Here is an 18,834-nt window from a genome sequence, read left to right on the forward strand (position 1 = left end):
TGTGCTGGGATTGCTCATCTGGAAAACAGGGATATGGCTTGTCTAAAAGAGTGAATTATGGAGATTAAATTCAGTGATGTGACATATGTAACACACAGGTCCTGTTACCAAGTACATCCTCGGCAAACAATTTGCTGAATATTAAGAGAATGAATTCCCTTGTTCTGACCATCCCCCTCCCCTGTCTTTAAAGAAATTCAAGCAGATCTTAGACTTGCTCCAAAATCAGCTTTTTCAGTTCGCGTCTTCCGCGAACACCTTCTGCTCACCCCCAGTCCCCAATCCCCAGGACTCAGATCCTGGGCGGCAGTAGGAGCAGCCAGTTCTGTGTACAGGTAATAGAAGAGTGTTTTGCCTTAGGAGAGTTGAAAATCAACAAAAGTCAGTGTGATCTGATCATCACATCACCATGGACTGCCATTCTACACAACGTCAGAGTGACACCACCCCGAGGGACTGAAGGCTCATGCACCATGACCCAGCCAGACTCCTGCCTGGCCTCAGAGCTGAGGCCTGAGCTCCTCCATCACCCAGAGGGATTCCTACAACTTTATCTACATCTGTACGTCTAGAGAATTCCTTAAACCTTTGGCCCAAACTGTCTTGAGAAGAACATAAGAGTAAGAACATTGTGTAAAGACAAGAGGTAACATTCCAGAAAAAGCCTAGACAGGCTATGGAAAATAATAATAATAATAATAATAATAATAGAATCTATAGGACCAGGCCAGAATAATGGGTCCTGTTATGATTTGGATGTGAGGTGTCTCCCAAAAGCTCACGTGTGAGACGATGCAAGACAGTTCAGAGGAGAAATGATTGAGTTGTGAGGGTCTTAACCCAATCAGTGAATTAATCCCCTGATGGGATTAACTGGGTGGTAGATGGAGTGGTGGGTGTGGCTGGAGGAGGTGGAAATTGGGGCACGGCTTTGGGTATATATCTATATCTGGAGAGTGGAGTTTCTCTGTTTTCTGATCACCATTTGAGCTACTTCCTCTTCCACATGCCCGCCATGATGTTCGGCCTCACCTGGAGCCCAGAGGAATGGAGCTGGCCTTCTATGGACTAAGACCTCTGAGACCTGAGCCCTCAAATAAACTTTTCCTCCTCTAAAGTTGTTCTGGTCAGATCCTTTAGTCACAGAAGCAAAAAAAGCCGACTAAAGCAGGTCCTGTTTATCCAAGAGAACCTTCCCTCTTCCTCCCTCCTCCCCTTTGTTTGAAGATGCTTCTTCTTGGGGCTATTTTCCTGAAAATTGAAGTATGAGCCCTGGGAGGCTTACAGCCTCTGTTTAGTTTTTATATGTAGTAGGCAAAGGTCATACACACACAATACGTCTGGAGGAGCTATCTAATTAAACCCTTACAAATGAAGAAACGAATGCTCACAGAGGTAAAGATATCATCCCAAGGTCACACAGCAAGTGGGTGGCAAAGAGGAAATGAGCACAAGCACTTAATAGTAGCACTATGAGAGTGCTGAGACTCAGTAGGCAGTTGATAACACTTCTGTGTTATTGTCATTGTTAATTGTTACTGTTTCTATGTTATTGTCATTGTTGATTGTTACTATTTCATTGTTGTTGTTATTGAAATAAGACTAGGCCCACATCTCTAGGCTTTGGGGTAGCTATTTCCAGCACCTAGTTCCATGTTGAGGACAATGTAGGTGTTTCTCAAATGTTTATGGAATAAACAAATTCACTGTACTCCTGCTCAGGCCACCCATCCTCCGCATGAACATCTCCCATCTGAGATGCCTCAGCAATCTCTGGTTCCCTCTATTACACCGCTCTGCTTTATAATGAGTCCATTTAAAAAATCTATCTCCTGGTCCCTTGTGCCCATTGGTTAGTCCGAGATTTAATCTCCCTAGCATTGAGACTTTACAAAGAGATTTCGATGTTAAATCAGAACATGTTGGTCCCTGGATAAAAACCATCCAATTAACCTGACTGGTGGTTTAAAAAAAGAAGAATTATGTCTCATCCGTCATTCACCTACAGAAAGACAAGGTCAGTCTTTATCTTAATAACAAAGAAGACACCTTAATCACGGCAAATCTGCTGCATAAATCAAAACAGTAAGTTTGCAGAAGGCAAATGTCTCCCATCAGGTAAATGGAGATGAGTTCCTCCATAGATGCCCATTACGCTGACAGGAGCAAAGAGGAAAGCTTGTCTCCACCAATCTTCCCCCCAAAAAGACAGCAGCATTGATCACACGTTGACACATATTTGTGTCTGCAGAGCAGAAATGAGCCACAAATAAAAGGGCCTCCTCCGACATCATCTTTCCACTCCACAGCACACACAGCTAACGCCACCTCACTGTTCTGTGCAAGTCTGCGTACCCTTAAAGAAACAGTTCTGCAGCTTATTTGGCCCTCTTGGAATCCTATGATGAGACTTGAAAAGAAATCAACGTCTCAGATGGGGAAGCGAGGCAGGGAGCGACCAGCCATGGGCAGACACACATTTAGGCAAATGTCTGGTGGCAAGTTCTTATGGCTACCAGGTCCACACTAAGCACTGTGCTAGGATGTGATGGTGAGCCAGACAGTTTCCACTTCTCCAACCCTTAAATAGAGAGGAGAAAGGAGATTAGGGGACACGGGGTGAGAGGGACATCAGTCCTAGTCCAGGACCCAACCCAGTGGTGCTCATCTGTGATCCCAGTTACTCAGGAGGCCAAGGCAGGAGCATCACAAGTTCAAGGTCAGTCCCAGCAACTTAGTGAGACCCTGTCTCAAAATGAAAAAATAAAAAGTGCTAAGGATGGAGCTCAGTAGCTGAGCACTTGCCTAGTATGTGTGAAGCCCAGGGATTCAAATCCTGGTACCACTGTTAATAATAATAATAGTAATGCCTAGTCCAGGGAGCAGCCAAACAGGGACTTTGACTGTAGGAGGGTCAGCTTCAGAGAGAACCACAGCCGTGAGGCAGGCACGGTGCTGAGAACCATCACGCCAGCAAAGCCAGCACCAATCAGAGCAGGGCCAGGAGGCCTCTAAACAGGGAGGCCACAGGTTCCTGGGCTTCAGACCTTCTGGAGTCCCATAGGATAAGCACTGAGATGTCACAGGTTTGACCGTGACACTGTAAGGAAACAGGATCTCGCTGGAGCCGGGTTCTCACACTGACCCTCTGGTTGCCTAGCCTCACAACAGTCGTCATAATGCACACACTGTCCCTAGACCTCCCGGTCAGCCTCTCTGCCCATCAAAGAGAAAAAGAGCATTTCTCTCCAGTCTTCCTCCTTCAGCTGAAGCCTCTGTCCTAAAGTGACCACCCTGGGCCAGGAAGAAGAGGACTGCAGGTGTTAGGGAGAGAGAAGGTACTGCCACCTCCCGAGCGCTGCTGCTGCTGCCGCCGCGGACACTGTGGATTGACCCTCCCGGGTGCACAGAATGCTCCTGATTGAAGGCATCTCCTCTTTGGTCAGCGTATTTATCAGAGTTCTCCAGAGTAACAGAACCGATAGGGGAGCTCCAGGAGGGCTCAACTTGTGATTTTTCAACTTTACGATGGTACAAAAGTGCATCTAGCAGAGACCTCACTCTGATTTTGCATTTTGATCTTTTCCCAGGCTGGCCACATGCGGTGCAGCTCCGCTCTGGGCCCTGCCATCAGAAGAGGAATCCACCGAGGCTCTGCCAGGCCCTGTGTGGCTAAGCCAGGTGCTGGGTAGCCCAGGCGTATGAGATTCATTTCCCCCAATGCAATACTTTCAACTTACAATAGGTGTATCAGGATGTGACCTCATTGTAGGTTGAGGAGTATGTGGATGTACGAGACAGATTCATTATGACACAGGGGCTCATAACGGTGACAGAGGCTAAGAAGTACAATGATTTGCCTTCTGCAGGCTAAAGACCCAGGTAAGCCTGGGATGTTATTCCAGCCCAAATATGAAGGACTAAGAACCAGGGAAGGCAGTGATAGAAATCCCAGTTCCAGGGTAGGAAAAGAACAATATCCCAGCTCAAGCAGGCAGGCAGGCAGGGCTGAACCCTTCCTTCTGTTTTATGCTTTATTTAGGAGCTGAATGGATGGAATGGTTCCATTCAGTGGAGAAGAGCAATCTACTTCATTTAATCCACCAATTCGGATGCTAACCTCATCCAAAAACATCCTTATAGATGCAACCAGAAATGTCTAATCTGGTCATTCCCACTCCAATTGTCACATTATAATTACCCACCCTAGATGGATGGCTCTTTTGGTGAACTGCACATTTTTTTAATTAGATTTCATATAGGGTATTCCATTCCCATAAAAGGGAGTGGGATAAGTTCAAGTGCAAAAGAAATCCATTTTTGTCCTCTGACGACTCCTCAGTCCTCTCTCTGTCTGGTGGCCTCTCAGTCCTCCTGCTCCCAATCTAGAGAGCACCTGGAGAACCACTTCCTCTCACTTCTGAGCCCCACTTTTTCTAGTTTTTTTTCTAGATCCCTGAAAATGCTTTGCCTTTCCTCAATCAACAAAATTTATTAAAGTTATTCTAAGTTGGCTACTACTCCAGCGCCCCTTCTCCAACAGTCATAAATTCCTAACACAACCCTCTGCGCTCCGTGACCATGAGCAGAGAGTGGCTTTTATGACATTGCTCTAGGTGCAGAGACAATGCCAGGAATCTCGGACACAGAAAGAAACAAAGAGCTCTAGCCAGTGTTCTGAGCCAGACTCCCACTCAATCAGGCCAATGAAATTCCTCTCGTGTCCCAGGAGAACTCGACAATGACAAGAGATCTGGCTTGACCCTTTGTATTCTTTAAAACATCTACAGTCAACCAGTGTGGTCTGGGCCACTAGCGGCCAAAAGTAAGTCTTCATGGATTCACTTAATAAGAGTGACACACTGTTGACAAATGTGCTGCTTCCACTTCCTTTGTGTGAAAACTATTTTCATCCCAAGTACTCACACCCTGGAATTATTTTTTTTTATGTTTATGCACCCTGTCCCTCCCAACAAAATGTATATTCCATTAAACAAAGACCTCATCAATTTTGACCAGCATTGTATCCTGTGTGCTAAATACAGTACCTGATACACAATAGATACAGATCCCAATATTTGTTGGATGAATGATAGGCAAATCCACTGTAAAGAAGACTCATTCCACTCAAAGATTTTATAAATAGCACATTCCACTCAAGGATTTTATAAATAGCACCGCTGGGTTTTTATGTCCTTGTATTTATAACTTAATTGTGACCGGTTTTCTCTCAGACACAGATTCCCCAATACCAAACATCCTATCCTTTGGATCTTAGCTAAACAATTTCCTTTCGTTTTAGCTTCCATGAAGGAAATTTGGTCACATGCATTAGAGACTAAGGTCCAAGACATCCAAGATTGGTGAGGTTGAGAACATTGAAATCCATCTTCTTGGAGATGCCTGGGACACCTAATTGAATGAAAATATATTTACTATCATTTAATCTACACCAACATTCTGGAAAAGCTAGAAAACATAGCTCCAAACAGAAGAGCACCACTTGTCGGTTTATTGAATCAAGTGCCACAAAGGATTTTGTCTGAGGGGAAAATGGAGTATCTCAGATTCAAAATAGATTGGAAAGCCACTCTGCCAGATACCATGGAAGGCCCATCCATCTTGCTCCCCTCTCCCTAGACCTCCACCGCTTGTCAAATAAGTAGATACATTGAGAGTACCGCTCTAAATCTTATGGACAAAAATCTATAAGCCTCCCAATTAGGCTTCAATTTGGAAAATGGGCATATAATAGTATTATATACACATTTCTATGCTTTCAAGTTTTTTGTATTTATAACAGACTTATAGATTTTATTTCACAGACTGTTCCCTCCTCTCCAAATTAGCATTTAAGAAAACAGAAATTCTGAAGTTTGTCCAAAATCACATAGCTTGCTAAGGCTAAACCAAGGCCAGACCCACCCAAATCTGTGCTTTTTGCCCTCATTAAGGATGGCAAAAAGAATGGCATGGAGGCCACTACTCTTCCCTCTGCAACCAAGGTAGGCGTTACCTACCCATCACCCACCACCCTCCTTTGCCACTGTGTGTAGAGGCAACTTTATTAAGAAGCCCATTTGACACAGTTCCAGGCAGCCAGTACCAGTCAGCCTCAGGTTGAAACCTGGGTGTTGAAGTCTATCGGTTTCCCTGCACCTACCAAGTCTTTTCTAGAAATCCAGAAGCCTGTGATGCAAAGCAGTAAGCCTTCATGGATTCACTTAACAGAAGGGGGCTGGAGTAGTGGCTCAGTGGCAGAGTGCTTGCCTGGCATGTGTGAGGCCCTAAACTCATCGCCAGCACCCCATATAAATAAAATAAAAGATCCATTGACAACTAAAATATATTTTTTAAAAAGTACAGGCAGGAGAACTGCAGCATGCATTAGAAGGATAGAGGGAAGGTGAACTAGTAGGACTGGATGGAGTGAATTCTGAATTTTATCTCTTATACTTGCCGGAAATTCATAGACCTGGGTTTAATTTTGCTCTAGTTGCTATAGGAAATAGGGATGAATCATTGTCACCCCCAAGAAATATCCCAATGTTACATGCAAACGGTTGTTCATTACATTCTCTGCCTCCATTAAAGAGGTAAATGACTACTTCAACCTCCCACTGGGTGACCAGTGTGTACATATTCCAGCCCTAACCCCTCCATGAAAACACTGAAATGTGCTTTTTTACAAACAACACAACTTTAAATGTGGAAGTTTTAGAGATGATGTGCTGACTCTGAGATAACATCTTACAGAAACTCGAATGATCCTCAGTTATGGGAAAACGAATGTAGGTGCATTTCTTAGGATCTTCCTTTCTTTCATGAGTGATTCATTCCCCTTCTCTATTTAGCAAAAGTGCTAAATAATAACAAAATTGATAGCATACCTGAAAAAGTGAGTCAGGAACATCAATGGATCCTTTCCTCTTAGGTGGGCTGAATGCATCTTCCATATTTTACCCCAAGCACGGCTTTGAAAAGAGATGCTTCTTAAATTAGCATTTAGCAGAAATGAAAACCTATATCTTCTGGATAGCTGGAACAAAAGCCAAAATGTCTAAGGACTGATGACTTTCCCAGGGTTGTAACCTAAACAAAGATTATTGAGAGATCTTGATTGACAACACCCTTTTTAAGATCTTCAAAGAAATTCCTGCTCTCCCTGCACCAAAAAAAAAAAAAAAAATTCTTCTGTTAAATGGAGATGAACATTTTCCCCTGCACTCCCTAATTGCTGTGCCTAAATTGAGCAGATGGGGCACCGGGGTGGGTCTACCCCATGAGATCACTGAGCATTTGCCTATTTAATTGTTCTTTGGAAGCAGATTGTTTTGTTCAGGCACCTGTGACCAGCAGCACTTGGGAAGTTGCCCATTGTGTTTGAGAGAGGTCATCCAACTTGGAGGTCACCCACTTCATCTTTTATTATGACCTCTTTCCTCTAGGTGATCCTTGGAGGTAGACATCTGGTCCATCCTGGACTTCAGCAAGCCTTGTATGTTGACTCTTCTGGCCAATCCCCAATCTTAAGTCCCTCTAACTTAGCCTTAGTAGCTACCAAGTACTAAGCACTAGAATACTCTAGGCTCCGACCTAAGGGCATTCTGGGAGATCATCTCACAGGAACCCTAAGTAAAACATGGGTGCCAAGTTCCTCCTTGCTTCACCAGTGAGAAAATGGAGGCTGAGAGAGATCCAACTATGCTCCCAAGTCACTCGGCTAGTAAATGGCAGAGCCCAGATTAAAGGCTGGAATCCAAAGCCTTTGCACTAAGTTCTGTGTGAACTTTGCCAGAGTCAAGGACATTTTATTCAGACACTCAAGGAAATGACAAGGACAGTATGTTATCGTCCTCCATCCACTCCTGTAACCATAAATCATCAAGGCAGTTTATTATCAAGATCTCAAACACCAAAAAGACAATTCTATTACTATTCCCAACAATGGCTTCCAATGAATATTGTAAATGAATATGTCATGAGTGTGTCTTGGGGTTTTTCTTTTGGCTATCCAGAGGATGAAATTCTTTTCCAAGATGGAGGAATCCCCCCGGCCCCCAACAACCTTCGATCACTTACTAGGAGCCAAAGTCTGAAAACATAATGCTCACCTCCTGATCTCCTCGGAAATAGACTATGGTAACATGGTGCAGGACACTGTGTCTCCAGACATGTTCAAATGGTCCCACCCAGGACTTTGAAACAGGAGTTAGAGATGCGGAGAATAGGAGACTGTAAAGAATCCATTCTGAGGTCAGGTGGTGACTAGAATCACCCCCTTCCCAGGGGAGGTGGGGTCAGTGGTGTCCACTGTGGCCAGCAGCAGCACAGCTGTGAGATCCCATCAGTCCAGCTCTGTGGCCAGAGTCTGTCCGTAATTCTAGCATGGGTCTTAGCATGGGTCTTAGTTGCTCAGCCTCCCCTTGATTCTACCCTGTTCCCCATGCTTTCTGACCCCTGTGGGGCTACTCCATGACCTTTCAACGCATTTCTTCTCTGTTTATAACGGTCTAGTCAGTTTTTATTGCTCCTTTGGACTAGATCAGAGCGGCAGAAATCTAGGATCAAAATGCCTCCTTTCTCCACAAGCCTCTACCAATCACTTCACTAAATAAAAGGGATTCAGGAGGATTTTGTTTTATGATAAAACCCAGGATCTGGAGTTTCTGCACCCTTAAATAAGACTCTCCACCTAGAAGTAAAGGTCAGCTCTGAAAGAATTCATTTGTTCGTGGCTACGACAACTAAATTTACCAGGCCCCAAAGAGTGAGCTTCTGCTGAGAACCACAAAGCTGAGCCTCAGCAAAGCCCGAGGGGTTTGCAGAAATTCAAAATACCCTGAGAAGCAGGACACTGTGACTCCAGACGAAAGAGGAAATGTTTACCTAATGCCAAAAAAGACAAGGAGAAGTGAAAAAGCTTTTGTGAAAGAAAACATTCCTTAAAAATCAAGTGAATAAAAACCAAAATGCACAGGAGGCCTAAGTCCCCGTGTCCCTGTGTTTAACTCTCTGACTCTACGTTTTTCAAACCTGCATGTCTGTGTAGAATGGTCTTTTAAACATACACAGGCCATAACATAAAACTTAAATGTTTCCTATTTAGAGAAATGGCCCATTGAAATGGCTAGCTGCTTAGAGCTATGTTTCTGGTAAGATAGAGGCCACATATACTTGTTCTCTTCAACAATAAGTCATCAAATGTCTTCTACGTGCTAAGCACATTTTCAGGCCCTAAAAATACACCTGTGAATCAAGACAGTCCTGGCCCCTAAGAACTCCCAGGCTTTGGGGGAGTTGGCCTCACAAATGAATACTCAAAATGCACTGTGGCCCAGTCAGAAAGGGAACAATCAAGAATACAAACAATAATAAATTCTGGAGAAGACTAGGAGAAAAAGGAACACTTCTACACTGTTGGTGGGATTGTAAATTAGTACAACCACTATGGAAATCAGTATGGAGGTTCCTCAAAAGGCTAGGCTCGGAACTCCCACAGGACCCAGCTATACCACTCCTCAGTATCTGTCCTAAAGAATTAAGGTCAGCATACCACAGTGATCCATGCATACCCATGTTTATAGCAGCACCATTCACAATAGCCAAACTATAGAACCAGCCCAGGTGTCCCACAGATGACTGGATGAAGGAAATGTGGTAGATATACACAATGGAGTTATATCGGTCATAAAGAAAAATGAAATTATGTCATTTGCAAGAAAATGGATGAAACTTAAGAACAGTATGTTAAGCAACATAAGCCAAACTCAGAAGGTCAAGGGTCATAGATTTTCTCTCATATGTGGAACCTAGAGAGGAAAAAGGAAAGAAAGGTTGGTGGGGAGGGAAGAGTCTCATGAAAATCAAAGGGAGATTAGTAGGAAAAAGGCCCAGGGGATGGGGACAAGGAGGGAGGGGAAAGTGCTGGGGAGAGATATTGGCCAAATCATATTGTTGTATTGTGTGCATATGCTAATATATAGCAACAAACCTCACCATTATGTACAACTATAATGCACCAATTCAAAAAATGTGGAGAAAAAAGCCAGGCGAAGTGGCACACTCCTGTGATCCCAGCAGCTCAGGAGGCTGAGACAGGACGATCGTGAGTTCAAAGCCAGCCTCAGCAAGTTAGCGAGGCACTTAGCAACTCAGCGAGACCCTGTCTCTAAATAAAATGTGAAAAAGAGCTGGGGATGTGGCTCAGGGGTTAAGCACCCCTGGGTTCAATTCTCATTACCAAAAAAAAAGAAAGAAAGAAATGCGGAGGGGAAAAAAATGCAGTATGGCAAGAGCTGGGAGAAATAGAAAGTGCAAAGAGAACAATGAAGAGGCGTTTTCTGGGGGAAACACAGAATGTCAAGTATTATTTAAATAAACCTCAAAGAAAAAAATTATAAAGTTAATTCTGAGCTCATAAGTCATCAACCTTATCGTTTTGCAGGCTACAGATGCTTCCATCATCCACTTCCCCATCCTGATGACATGATTGATCTTGTTTTGAGGATTTACCACCAACCACATCATTGTGTCCGGTCACAGCAGGAGGGCCACCTCCCAATGCAAAAGCTGACATCATCAGCACCTCCCTCTCCAAACTCACAGGAAACACCCCGGGAGCAGACCTATGACCTGTGCTCAGCCAGTTGGACATCCTCTGGGACTATGGGTCTGGAACAAATGTCTCAACCAGTGTTGAATGGCAGTGTCTTACAGCACGAGGCCATTGCTGTGGCTTCTGCTGCCCAGTCCTTCTCAGTCCTGTTTGATTCCTACCCTTTACAGAGTCTGGACCTCCCGCTGCCTCCTCCTCTGCAGTCTTCTCAGTTTCGCCCTGTGGAAGCCATCTTCCATTAAATTCCTATTGGCGGAAGTAGCCAGAGCCTTTCTAGTCAAGGGTGCTGACTGAGCCGTTGCAGCAGGAGCGCTGACGGCAGGTCCTAGGGCCACCAACGCTCTCTTCCCTCCAGGCCAGGTCCTCCTTGCCCAAGACCACCCCCATTTTTCCTCCCATTGCCACTTCACACTCCTCTGGTCTTTCGTCTTTGCTCTCCAGGGTGCAACAGTGCTATTCCTCATTTGAAAACATAGAGCCTCAAAAGCAAAGGGGAGTTTGAGCCGTACCTAGGCACTCGTTAAGGATGAGCCCCACGTATACCCTCCCAAGCCTTTGAAAGCCATTAAATGTAATGTTGCAGGGTTGGCCACATATAGATTACTGAGCTGGAAAATGATGTTAGACCTCGAGTATCCTTGCTTCAGTTTTATGGGTAATTAAGCTGAGAGTGCTGCTGGGGTTTGAGGAATCAATTAAATCGAATGTATGGAACAGAATGTCCATCTCGGTGGCTTGTTCAGTAAGGAGCTGCGGGGAGTTACTGTCCAGCCCAGCTTCCTCCTGTCTCCATGCACAATATGGATGAGACAACGGCAGGGAGTTATAGCAGAGAATAACCGAGCTACCGCTGCTATAGATCAAGGGTTCCAAGAGGGCAGGGACCAAATCCACTTCGTTCATTTTCAAATCCCCAAAGCCTCTAACGTGCTGGAGCAAGAATTCTGTCTATTTTTTTTTTTTTTTTTTGGCATCAATGAATGTCAAACATAGATAGAGCTAAAGCGCTTTATCTACATCACTTCGTTTAATCTTGTCAACAGCAGCAAATATTGCCTTCGTCTATAGCAGATGTGACAATGGAGGCTCTGAGAGGCTAAGCAACCAGGAAGTGTGGAGTAGGGACTGAGTCCAGGCTTTGGTGACTCCACGGCTTATGCTCTTCAGCACGGTGCCGGGTCTCCTCCCCCTACAGTGCCTAAGCACCTCCGCCCGGGAGGCCACTGTGGGTGCAGGACACAGACATGGACAGAATTCTCACTGCAAGAAGTTGAGCAGCACAGGGCAAGGAGGAGCCACAGGCAGTGCCCACACGCCCACTGCTACCACCTGAGCTGACCAGTCTCACCCGACTGTCTCCAACCCTGTGTCCACACTGGTATCCATTTTCCAGTCTTCCTCGTTGCACTGCTGGTGATGTAACTCCTACCACACAGCTTCCTCGTGCCTTTCTCCTACCTGAAGCCCATCGGTGGTTTTGCCTTTGCCCTTGGGGTCAAAAGCTTTGTTCTTCCACGTGTGGGTTACCAGGAGCGTCACGGTCACCTGGTCTGGCCCCATCCTAGACCTCCAGAATCCAAATCTGCCTCTTTAACAAGTCCTCCAGGTGATTCGGAAGTGCTTTAAAGAAGCAGGACTGTAAAGGTCTTAATGAATCCTCCAAGGTCATGTGAAGGGTAACCTCGACAGCCAAACCTCCCCCTCCTCCCGCCTCACACTCCAGCCACTCTCAACATCTGACCACTCCTCAAATGCCTCCCTCTTTTCCCAGTTCCAGGGCTTCGTGTGTGCCGTTTCTGGACCTCCACCTGTATCCAGGCACCTTGGCCACACTTCTTCATCCCCTTGACCTTGACGTAAACATCACTGCTCTCCTGGAGCCTTCCTTGCCCTTCACCTCTGCCCCAGCCTCAGTTCTGCCAGCTGGTCCTGCAACACGTGCTCATGGCCAATGCAGAGGGGTTTAACCACCTCCATCAAAACAAGGGAGGAAAGGGTGAGTTCTGCCTGGTTCCCACCCAGTCCCCACAGGACATTTCTATCATATTCCTCATGTCATACTTCATAAAGTCATCACTCTATTAAAAAGCAATGCTCAACTTCCTCCCTCGTCCTGCTGTCCAGCCGACACGCTACCTCTAATCCCCCAAGTTAGGAAAAAAGATGAATGAAACCTATTTAAAACAGCATTTCTCTCCCTATTGACTTTGGCAAGGGATCAATAGTCGAGGTGACTGATATCTGATGCCAACACACAAGCTCATACGGGCAATGTGCACCTACCCAAGTGACACCCATTTTTCACTCAGATAAAGAGAGAAGGAATGTACACACTCCAATTGAAAGGACCAGGGGAAGGGGCATTAGGAAAGGAAATTAAGGCACTGCCCACACGCTGAGTTATAAAGCTTCTGTGGAAAGACCTAGAAGGCTTCAGGTAAGGGTTGGGAACTAAGAAAATATTTAAGAGACAGAATTCAAAAGAGAAGTGTTATGACATTTAATATAATATGTCTTAAGTTTTTAAAGATCTCTGTTGGACTCTGGGGAATAAGTAAAAATTATAGATATAAAAAAAAAAAACTTGTGACAAAACCCAGCGTAAAAGAGATTATGTTAATGTGGCAGAGGATAGAAGACTCTTCACATCTGTCATGACAACCTAAATTATCTCTTTTTCCCAATTCCAGTAAGCCCTTGTCTTTCCATCATTTTGCACAAGTATGAGTTAACATAAAATTACTGACACTTCCATGTAACAGAAAATAAAATTAAATTGGATTGTCAACCCACCTGGGAAAGGTCACCAAGGTAGTGTGGGAGAAGACAAGGTAAATGACTTCAAAACTTACCAAGATTTGAGTTGCAGCAGCTTCCATGACTTCAAATTCCAAGTCTGATACTGCCTAGCCCTGGCCCAGGCCTGTAGTGTAAGTCCCCCTCTGAGCACCCATGGCAGGCTGTCCCAACGGATCTTATGGCTCTTGCCAGGACGTGGCCTCCATGTGCTTGTCTGCACCATGTTCCCAGCTGCCACCATCCGCTGGTCAGAAGTGGCAGCCACGATGGGCCTTTGCCTTGGTGACAAAGCAATATGTCCTTCTAAAGCATGAAGCTGATTCTCTCCCTTTCTGCCACACAGCGCATTTGGCTCAACCTGGTCCATCAACCAGAGATTTTTTGATTTGAATCAAAGTCCCCTTCCCATGCATATTTTGAACATAGAGGTCTTCCCTGAATCAAGTCCAATGTTAATCCATTTAATGCTTTTCTTTTTATAGTGCTTTTAACTTTCTCAAAAGCATTCTAAATTACATTACTGTTTCATTCTCAGAAAATCCCTGTGAGCTAGGCTAAGCAAGTAGTATGTCTCCAAGAGAACGAAGGCCTACAGGGGCTGAAATCAATCCCAGAAAATCACCCAGTGATTTCGAGGGGAACCTGGACTGAACACCCAGGGGACCTACCTGCTACCCCACACCCTCTGCATGACACACCCTGTCTTATATCCATCCATACCTCCCGGCAAGGGTGGAGGCCCTCCTCTCAGGTTCTTCTCCATTTGATCTCTGCACACGCATACACACACATACACACACACACACACACACACTCACACACAGGTATATACACACAGAGATGCAGAGAAATCTGCATGCAGATTGAGATACCCACACAGAAAGGGACATGTCAGCACACAAAGACATCCATATCATATCCATTCCCAGAGAGACAGACAGACAGAAAAACAAAAATGCACAGGCACACACTCAGAAAGACCCACATAGAAAACACAGAGAGACACACAAAGAGATACCACAAATATACACACACACACACACACACACACACACACTTTCTACCAACTTTCTAGCAACTTTCAATTCATCAGCCCAGTGTAAAAAAAAAATCCTGCTTTTTCTCTGGGACTGTGTCGGTGTGAGTCACGGGGCACATCCTCTGCAGCCCCGGACCTGTTCCGTGAGGAACAGGCCTCCCTCTGTGCGTTCAGTGGTCAGAGCACATTTGATGGGAGATGATGGCTCTCGGCAGACCTGGCCTGTGGCGGGCGGCACAGTGCTCATCCACTTACTGACCAATCACTCCTAACCCAGTTTGGGTTGAGATCTCCTTAGAGGCTGTTATGCTCATTATGAGGAATCAGGATGCATTGAGGCTGTCACATTGGGTTCTGATGACCCTACCTGGGGGCTGAAGCCCTATTGTAACTGTCACATTTGCTTTAAGAACACGCTATTTGTGCCATCATCTGATTTCCCAAGAAGAAAAGCGTTTGCTCTTGGTACTAAAACCTGTAATGGATCTCTGTAAAGAGGCAAGGGGAAAGAGGGAGGAAATATAAGAGTGAAAAATAATTCAAATTGTGGTCTTCTTGGGGTCTTAGGCAATGGATGTAATGAAAGCCTCTTTCTTCAACTCTTCCTGATGAGGCCAAACTTTCCCCGTAGAAAGCTCATGTAGGCGAGGTTGGTCACCTCGCCCAGCCTCTTCACTCTCAAGGCTCTTCCATGGTGGCAGGGCCCCAGTTCTGAAGAGTGCTTGCCCACCTTCTGAGACCTAGGCTCAAGGAAAACCATCCTGTCCTGAGCCCAAGGTAGGTAGGTCTGGGTTAGGCTAAGCTGAGAAAGGTTAATCATGTTCTTTTTGCCAAAGATTGACTTGGGGAAAAACACATGACCCAATTCTGGCCGGTGAGACTTGAGAAGAAACCTACTGATGGTCAGAGCACGTTTGATGGGAGATGATGGCTCTCGGCAGACCTGCCCTGTGGCAGGCGGCACAGCGCTCATCCACTTACTGACCAATCACTCCTAACCCAGTTTGGGTTGAGATCTCCTTAGAGGCTGTTATGCTCATTATGAGGAATCAGGATGCATTGAGGCTATCACATTGGGTTCTGATGACCCTATTTACTTTTGTCTCTCCCTCCAGACACAGATGTGTGAAGTCGTGCTGCATAGAGCTACGCAGCCCTCTTAACACCATGAGACACGTTAGTTCCCCTGGTAAGCATGGAGCCCCCAAAAATGACCATGCGATGTCCACCTGGTTGTTTTGCATGCTCACTCCTGGCCTGCTCGCTTGGAGGAAAGTCATCCATACCATTTAAGAAATGTAACTAATCTGGGACCATCATGCTTCAGAAACTAAGTATAGACATCCCGGCTACAAGCCCAGCACAAGGTTCCAGACTTGGTGAAGAAGTTGTCCTGGAAAGCGATCTTTTAGCCCCAGCTCTCCCAGTCCAGCCTTGAGCCACCTTCAAGTGACCTAAATCCACCCCACCGCCTAAGGGCCCGGAATCACTGTGTGTGTCCTGACGGGAGTCATGCTCCACGAAACACGTGAGCTTAACAAGTGAACTTACACACCACCATGTTTAGGCAGCAAACGTGAGCGGAACGAATGATAGGCAGCAGATAGGAAAGCCTGCTTCTTGATGGTAACATGCATGGCTAAATTAGCCAACCCCGGAGCCGCCTTCTTCTGGGGGGGGCGGGGGTATATAAACAAATTAGTCCCTCTAGTGTTCAAGCCCATTTGAGATGGGGTATTAGGCTGCGAGGGCTGGCATGACAAAATACCACAGACTGTGTGTCTTCAACACCTGAAATGGATTTTCTCGCGGTTCCGGAGGGTAGATGTCCAAGGTCAAGGTGCTGGCAGGCAGGTTTGTCCCCTCCTGAGGTCGCTCTCCTCATCTCGCAGCCACCTTCCCAATGCATTCTCATGTGGTCTTTCCTCCTTATGTCCCTATCCATCCCTGGGCTCTCTCCTGCATGTCCACACTTCCTCTTCTTATTAGGCTGCTAGTCCTACAGTCTTAGAGCCACCCCAATGGCCTCATTCTAGCCAATGGTCTCCCCTTAAAGGCCCAGGTCCAAATAGACACATTCTGAGACACTGAGGGTAGTGCCTCAATATGTGAATTTTGGGGGAAACAAAATTTAGCCCATGACAAGTGGGTTCCTTATACTGAAATTATCCAAAAAAAAAAAAAAAAAAAACACGTAATCAGAGAAAACTAAGTCCAACAGGTTTAAGTGGAGGAAAAAAATGAGATAACTTATATATTAAAGAAAAAGCAACATTAAGAGAGAAACTCCAAGAATGTCAGGGACATTCAACTTGGGGCTCAAGAGCACTCAAACTCGCATTCCCTTCTCTCTCATTCCAATATCTCTGATTCTCTCTGGAACTTGCCTCCAGTCCCTCAAGAGTTGCCACACTGGGCATCATCTTGTTGCTCTCATGTGGACGCACATGGGTCTCCCAGGGAACTCTGCCAATACTGAGGAAATAGACCTAGAGCTCCCCACACCTGCTCAGGGAGACCAGTAGGCTCTTAGTGCTGTGTGAAAGGAATAACCCACGTCTCTGGGCTTCTTGGAGCATCCTGCCACAAACCCTCCCACCTCTTACCCAGCATAAAACACGATCCAACACATTATGACATAAAAAGGGTGAGCCGTGAACCAATCTGGTGAGGATAAATACCTACGGAACTTATGAGAGGAAAGGGGGTGAAAACCATTGAAATGGAGACTTCTGCTATTAACAAGCCTAAAATCTCTCTTAACAAGTAGACGTCAAAATAATTCCCTAAAGCCATGACAAATAACAATGCAGGCACAGGAGAAATATTATTCAGTCATTAAAAAGAATGTACCATCTCTATGTGGAAACATACAAACACCCTGCAAAGGAAAGCACAGTGCACGCAGGCTATACTGTATGCTGCTGCGGGAGAGCTGGGGGGGGGATGATGCATCTGTAGAGGGTCTTGCCTTTTGTATTTTTTTCTTTTTTTAAATTTTTTATTCTAATTTGTTGTATGTGACAGCAGAATGCATTACAATTCATATTACACATATAGAGCACAATATTTCATATCTCTGGTTAATATAAAAAGTTCAAATTATAAAAAGTATAGGGATGGTTTTTATTTAAAATTATGTGAAGTTCTATATAATAGCAATAGAGAAATAATTTAAGGATCAATAAAAAGTACATGGTAGGAGAAGGAAGATGGCGGCGAGGGGAGTGCATTGTCCCCGTGTGCTGCTTCACTGTGTGGGAGTATGACAAGTCAGGACGGCTAAAGGATATTTTGTTAGGAATTTCCAGCAATAGTGGGGTGCTCCGGAACCTGGAGGAAGGATTTCCATCGCACGAGGATCGGCTACGGGGACTCAAACGCGAGAGGTTTGTCGCACGGCGGGTAACACTGCTTATTCAGCAAATCGCCCCGCGGCTAAAGTCTGGGATAGAGACGCAGGGTTACAGCGCTGCAGTTTCTGCCAGCCGCGCAAGCACCGTACTCAGGGCTGAATTCTGGGTTCGAGACGGGGGAAGGAAGCGGTCCATCTCGGTTCTCCACACCGGTCAGACCACAGAGGAGGCCAGAAGCCACCATGTTGGTAAACTGACGTCACCACTCCTGTTTTTGACTGACCGCAGCTCATTCAGCCATAGAACAGGTAATTTCAGGCTGCAATTCGCCTGCGGCTTGCAGACAGATTGCTAGGGCTCAGCGCCTGGGTGCTTCTTAGAACCTGATCTTATCAGAGTGAATACCGAGCGCGGGGCGGCCGAGTTCCGGCTCCCGGAACTGAGCCCGCGGGGACTGCTTCTTGGAGCTTACATTTATAAGAGCTTACACCGAGCACGGAGTGGCCGAGTTCCGGCTCCCGGAACTTCCCTGGCCCGGGGCTAGGAGCCCGCGGAAACTGCTTCTCGGTCCGGGTCCTGCTGAGGGCCGGTCAGGACTCACCCGGTGCTTTGGTTGCCCGGCAAGGGGAACGAAATGCTGCCATTCGCATAGGATACCAACATGGCAGAGATCTGACGTCTGCAGAAAGCGGCGGAGGAGGGAACTTCATCAATACCAGTGGTGACATAAGCAGTTGGTCTCCTGGTAGGGGGGGTGAGGCACAGTCACCCGAGTCTCCTCAATTTGTCGTCGAGCCAGAGGGAAGGAGCCGGGCCGCCGCCAGCGCCCGGAGCAGGCCCAGCGGCTCGCCAGCGTGGTGACCGCGTGACCCCAATTGGAGAGGGGGCGGAGCGGAGCCGCCAGCCGCAACCGCAAGGTGGGCAGACCCGCGACCCAGTGGTACATGGGCGTGGTAGGAGGGGCAGGGCAGAGCTGCAGTTCGCGCTTGCAAGGTAAACAGACCTGTGTCAGCCTGGCGGGT

Source organism: Marmota flaviventris, chromosome 5 (assembly GCF_047511675.1).
Source record: "Marmota flaviventris isolate mMarFla1 chromosome 5, mMarFla1.hap1, whole genome shotgun sequence".
Lineage (NCBI taxonomy): Eukaryota > Metazoa > Chordata > Mammalia > Rodentia > Sciuridae > Marmota > Marmota flaviventris.